Here is a 6,975-nt window from a genome sequence, read left to right as displayed (position 1 = left end):
TGAGACAGTGGGGGGTCAAGAGGCCCACAGGCTCACAGGGAGGCTAATATCAGCAAGAATGTTGAAGAGGAGTGCAGTAGGAGACGATGGACAGGAGCTAGCTGTGGAAAAGACGCCCAGGGTTCCGGAAGCAACAGCCGGGAGCAGAGTATCACCAGAGGCCAGAGGTTCACAGCCTGGGCGGGTATGGGGGTCTTAAAGAAGAGAGGACAGACTGGCTTACCCTGTCTGGAGTGGGTTAAATTGTGTCCCCTGAAAAGATGTACTCAAGTCCTGATCCTCACTACCTCTCAGTGTGGCCATCTTTGGATATATGCTCGTAGCAATTGCAGCCAAGTCAAGACAAGGTCATTTAGATTAGGATGGCCCCCACTAGCCTCATAAAACCAGAGGAACGGGGACAAAGAGAAATGGGAAAACCAGCCATGGGAAAATGGGCAGAGAGACTGAATAGTAATGTCACCTGAGGCCACCAGAAGCTGGGAAGGGTGAGGAAGGACTCTCCTCTCAAGCTTTGGAGACAGCACACTGACTCCCACACTTCAATTAGGACTTTTGTACTCCAGAGAATACACATCTGTCACCTTAGTCATGGTTGCTTTTAAGGTGGCTCTAACAAACTAACAGCCACCCTTTCTTCAAGGGTACACAGTGAGGGTAAGAGGGAGGGCAGGCTCAGTGGCTCCAAACACACCACCGTGAGACCTTGACTAGGATCTCAGTATCCACATAACAACCCAGACATAGTGTTGAGAAAGCCCGTAACCTCAGCACTGTGGGAGCAGGGACAGGGAGATGGCTTGTGGCTTCAAGTCCAACGGAAAAGGTGAGTTCAGGATTCAGGGAGTGACCCTGTCTCAAAGGAATAAGGCAGAGAGAGGGTAAGAGAGGAGGAGAAGGACATTTGATGGCCACTTCTGGTTTCCACACACATGTATCTGTATACAAGTGCACCTGCCCCCTCCTCTCTACACACACACACACCTGGTAGAAGAAAAGAACTGGCTCTAGGAAGCTGCCCACAGATTTCTAAATGCATGCTGTGCCAATGTTTCCCCATACACATACATAATACTCACACACAAGAAAAAGTGTTTGCAAAGCTATAGAACTCCAAATCTACATAAGGAAGGAAGGACCCAGAGCAGGGACACCTTAAAGTCATAACCTTGACACTGTCTGCCATTCACAAGGCCCTTTCATAATCTGCTCCCTGTCCCCACCCCACCCCCAGCAGCTCAAATTTCTCAGACAGTTGTCCCAGGCCAGCAGATGCTATAGTGGCCACAACATAGAAAATGCAGATGTGCAAAGCCATCTTAGACCTCCTGGGTCAGAGAAAGGGTTCTATCTGCCTTTCTAGAGGATACTGGTTCATGTTGAATAACCACTGATATAGGTAACTACTTTTTTCTTTTTTTACAACTGGGGTTTGAACCCAGGCCCTCAAGCAAGCGCTCTACCACTGAGATGTGTCTCTACCATTCATGATAGGTACTTCATATTTTTAAGGCGCTATCTCTCTAGGTTACCCAGTCTGATCCTGACCTCACTCTGTAGCCTAGGAAAGCCTTGAACTTGCAAGACTCTGACCTCAACCCTGAATAGCTGAAACTACAGGTCTGCACCGACCACTTCTTAACTATTTTCTTCTAAATTCCCTTAGTCAGCAAATCTCCAGCCTTTCCTCAGCCAGCCTTACTAGCTGGCCTTGCTTTCAGATTCACTAAAGGAAAAGGCCATCCTGTATCTCCACATCCACCCCGCTCCTGTGCCTGGCCCAGGTTCTCTGCCTCTCTCCCCTTACTTTAGGGAGCCATTCACTCCCCTAGTCAAGGCCAGCCCCTCTGCTACCAAACTCAACCCGTCCCTTCATCTAATCGGGATACTGCTCAGGACACTCTATATAGTGATACTTTGTCTCAAGTTTAATTAATTAAATTAACCCTGAGTCCCCATCTCCGGACTCAAGTAAAACACGAAGCTGCAGTATTCTCTTGTTATCCCACTGTTTCAACAGCAAGATGGGAGCTGGAAACTGGGCCAATTAGCCTGGAATATGTAGAAACAAAAAAGATTCTGCCTCAAAACAAGGTGGAAAGGAAGAATTAATTCTCGAAAGTTGTCCTCTGATCCACTGTGCACCATATGTGCATATGCACCATAGCACAGTGGGCCCTCATTCTTGTTCACCTAACACATGTGCACACACCTTGAAGGGGAGTATTTCCATCCCTCTCTTCCCGTTCTTTCTTGAGTTCATGCAAACTCAAATTTTTACCTGATCACTACCAAACCCCATCAAATATATTCTTGTGAAATAAAGAGAAAGAGACAGAGACAGAGACAGAGAAGAGGAGGAAGAAAGAAGAAGAAGAAGAAGAAGAAGAAGAAGAAGAAGAAGAAGAAGAAGAAGAAGAAGAAGAAGAAGAAGAGACAACTAGGTACCTAGACCAATGCTTCTCCAATCTGAACAAGAACTTCATCAACCTTCTAAATCAATCTGAAACTCATCTCTCGACCTATTGACATGTGACACATTGCTCTCTCCCTCCTCTTCATTAAGTTTTCTGAGCATTTAACATACTGACGCTGTCTCCTGGGACTCTCCCAGGACACTGGCCATTCTTCAGTCTCTCAGACAGTTCCAACCATCTTTGAAGCTACTTAATGTAAGAGAACCCAGCCAGGTGTGGTGGTGCATGCCTGTAATCCCAGCACTTGGGAGGAAGAGGCAGGCGGATTTCTGAGTTCGAGGCCAGCCTGGTCTATAGTTCCAGGACAGCCAGGGCTACACAGAGAAACCATGTGGGGGGGGGGGGGGGGGCGGGGAGCAGTAAATGTAAGAGAACCCCAGAATTCAGGCCTCACACCTTTCCCTATCTAAATTTACCAATCTCTTTTCATAACATGGTTTTAAATAACCTGAGGATCTCAAATTTTTAACCCCCAGCCCAGATCACACCAGATTTCAACATCTGCTTTGCTGATAACTCATCAGGATTCCTAAAAGTTATCTTAAATGTATGACATAATAAACCAGACTATGTAAGGTCTGTCTTTTTAAATTTAACTAATATTTGTACCTGGTAAAGACGTGTGTGTCAGGAGCCCTGGTTAACAAAAACAAAAACAAAAACCTGCTAGCTCAGCAAGGTAACTTAATTTTCTTAACTATATACAAAGTATCTATTTACAATACTGATCCTGCAACTCACCTGTTAGCTCTTTAGAAATCTCTTTCTGTATCATCCCCACCCCTCAACTAGTCCAGCTTTCTCTCCTGAGTTCCTCCAAACCTAAGAAGGCTCCTGGGCTCTCTCTCTCTCTCTCTCTCTCTCTCTCTCTCTCCTTTCTCTCTCTCTCTCTCTCTCTTGGTTTTTTGGATTTGGGTTTTTCGAGACCGGGTTTCTCTGTATAGCCCTGGCTGGCCTGGAACTCACTCTGTAGACCAGGCTGGCCTCGAACTCAGAAATCTGCCTGCCTCTGCCTCCCAGAGTGCTGGAATTACAGGCGTGCGCCACCATCGCCCGGCTCTGGGCTCTCTTTTCTGAATACTGTTTCACCTGTGTTCTGCCAGTCACTGTCTCTGTAGATCCTATAAGGCAGAGAGAGAATCCTTATCTCTTACCAGGAGCTTCTTCCATGAAGCCCTTCCAAGCCAAAAGAGCACACAAACCGGGAGCCAGCCTGAAAGATCCGGCCTCAAAGAGAGCCAACTGATTATATATAGAGAGAGAGCCCCATCACTTCACAGTGGAGGGCTCCAGCCCAAGTCCGTGGAGGCAGACCATTTTACCTTAACTGTGGGGCAGCTCAAGGCCACCCAGCTGTCTTTGCCTAGGATCACAGAGCAAAGACCACAAGACCTCTCCCAAGCAATTTGCCTCAGCGTGGGCAGGAACTTTCCATTCTTTACCGTTCTTATCTATCCCGGCTTTTAGAGCCACACCCAAACTGCATCTCTTCAGGACGCACCTAACTGCATCTGAGGAACGCGGTATCTAACTAGGCTTTCATGTTTTGCTAATAATTAGGGTTTTTTTTTTAATGTACCATAATCCACTATCCTGCAACAAGGATTATCTGCTCCTTCCCAACCCTCTTCCCTCCTGCAGCTTCCCTCTCCTTAACTCTTGCCTTTCCCTCTTACTACCTACCTAACCCATCACAAAACCCTGTTCACGCTGACCTCAAAGCACGCCCAGGATACAGCCACCTCTCCTCAGTTCTCTTTGCTCCCACAACCCCAGGGAGTGCTCCTGTCATTCCTCCTCAGGTGAATTCGCCAAGCTAACCTTGTTCTGTGCTCTGGCTCTCTTTGGATCCATTCTCCATTCGGAAATCAGATCCAGGCCTCCCAACTCAGTGTACAGAAGGTGGTCCTGGGCAGCAGCAGGGTCAGGTGATTCGCAATTCGAGCCAAAAGAGGAGCATATTAATGGGCTGGACAGCGGCTAGGACATCCCCGATTTACCTAAGGGCCACACCCACCTAGGTCTCCTCAAAATTAACATTTGGCCTCCACCTCAGGTCCTTCGAGTTGACTGTGTGTCTGTCTGTCCCTTCTGCCTAGAACATTCTTTAAATATGCACTCTGCTCACATCTTGCCACCTGCAATCACCTGGGTTACGTCCTCACTGGGCTATCTCAGACCACAACCTTCACACTCCTTGCCAACCCCAGCTAGCTGTCTAACTGGCTTCTGTCCTCCAGCACCACCCCGCACACTGTATTCTGTACTTTTTATTTTCCTTCTGTTCCTCTTAAAATGTAAGCCCCTACAAGAGAGACCGTACCTGCTGTATCACCAATATTTAGAATATAATTAGTAGAACAGAGTCTGGTATATTCCATACCTACTAGTTCAATGAAGGTAAAGGGAGGGTTGGAAAGAATTTTAGTATGGCTTCCTGGTTGTGTCTAAATTCTTTGGGAAATATGAGAAGAAACGAGAGTGATATTGGTGGAGAAAATGCAGGGGAGGAGCTAAGGGCCTGGGAGAATTAATGGTCCAGGCAAAACTGAAGCCTTGGGACTCTTATCTTGGCACCAGCCTGCTTGGTTGGGCAGCTTTTCTCATCAGTAAGGAAGAAGGGTGGGGTAACAAGCAGGAGGGGGCTGGAAAGATCGCTCAGTGGTTAAGAGCACTGACTGCTCTTCCAAATCTTCCAAAAGTCCTGAGTTCAAACCCCAGCAACCACATGGTGGCTCACAACCATCCATAATGAGATCTGATGCTCTCTTCTGGTGTCTGAAGACAGCTACAGTGTACTCACATATAATAAATAAATAAATCTTTTTTTAAAAGTCTTTAAAAAAAATCAAGCAGGAACAGGCTAGAGAGATGGCTCAGTGACTAAGGCTATTTTTCCTGAGGTCCTGAGTTCAGTTCTCAGCAACCACATCTGTAATGGGGTCTGATACCCTTTTCTGGCATGTAGATACATATGCAAACAGAGAACTCATATACATAAAACTAAACTTTTTTAAAATAAAAATTAAAAAAATAATCAAGGGAGGAAAATATATCAAGATTTGCTTCGGCCTTTTTTTTTTAAAGAGGAAACCTAATAGGGTTAGCATTTCATTTTTGTTGTATTTTGTTTTTATGATTTTTGCTTATATGTTTGTGTTCACATGCATGTTGGAGCTCAGACCATGTGAGTTTATGCAGAGGCTGGTGGATCTCTGTGAGTTCAAGGATAGCCTAGTCTATGCATAGCCAGGACTACATAGAAAAACCTTGTCTGGGGGGAAAATGAAAAGGGCTAAAGAGATGGATGGCTCAATGGTTAAGAGCACTGACTACTCTTCCAGAGGACCTGGGTTCAATTCCCAGCAACCACAAGGCAGCTCACAACTGTCTGTAACTCCAGTGTCTGAAACCTTCACACAAACATACTTGCAGGCCAAACACCAATGCACATAAAATTAAAATAAATTTTGTTTTTTTTTTTAAAGAATGACTGATTTCTGTTAGGAATATTATCTAACTAACAATAAATAACCTTTAGAAGTCAACTTTGCAGGCTGGAGAGATGGCTCAGCAGTTAAGAGTGCTGTCAGCTCTTCCTAAAGGACTGGGGTTCAATTCCCAATATCTAAATAGCAGCTTACAACAGTCTGTAACTCTACCTCCAGGAGACCTAACATCTTCACACAGACATACACGCAAGCAAAGCACCACTGCATTCAATAATTAATTAAAAGTAAAGTCATTTGCTTAACATAAAAATACAAATTGCCTCCTTTTTTTAAATTCTAAACCTGATAGCTTAGATGAAATTCTATCCTTCCTTGGGCTAAGACCTCCCAGCAGTCACCTAAATGAACTGCATTGGTAGAAATGTAAAAGACGCTTCTCGTTTACTACCTGAACATGGTCTCTCTGGGCTTCAGCTACATTGTGCAATAGATGACTATAATAGTGGTTCCTTTACAGGACCATTAAAAAGATTAAATGAGAAAACTAATATATGCAAAGTACTTATCACTGTGTCTAGTAACATACTTAATAAGTAGCCCATAGAATGGGTCACTTGAATCGTAATGTAAGTTGATAATATCATGTTGAATGGACATAATCTTCTTTACCTGATTGATTGATGGAGCTCTGTAAATATTGCCATGAGATTTTTACACTTGGTTGTTCGTTTAAATAAATGCATTTTTAAACATAAATAAATAAAATAAAATAAAACATTTCCAGCCCGGTAGGAAAGCCTTCCCTAAAATCTAAAAGCTGGTATGCTGCCTTTTCCCGTGATGTGACCCTCAGTCTCAGGCTCTCCAGCGCCGGAACCTATCAGATTCCAGTCCACTTCTTTCCTTGCGCCACCGGCTCCAAACAGGCGTGCTTTTTCTCCACGTGGTTCTCTGTATATACCCGGTTACCTGGGAGACCCCACGCCGGGCGGGGCTCTACTGACGCAACAATAGGAACAAGCCAATAGCCGTGACGTATATCGGTG

This window comes from Apodemus sylvaticus, chromosome 7 (genome assembly GCF_947179515.1).
Source record: "Apodemus sylvaticus chromosome 7, mApoSyl1.1, whole genome shotgun sequence".
In the NCBI taxonomy this organism is placed as follows: Eukaryota; Metazoa; Chordata; class Mammalia; order Rodentia; family Muridae; genus Apodemus; species Apodemus sylvaticus.
Note: the sequence above shows the minus strand (reverse complement) of the source record.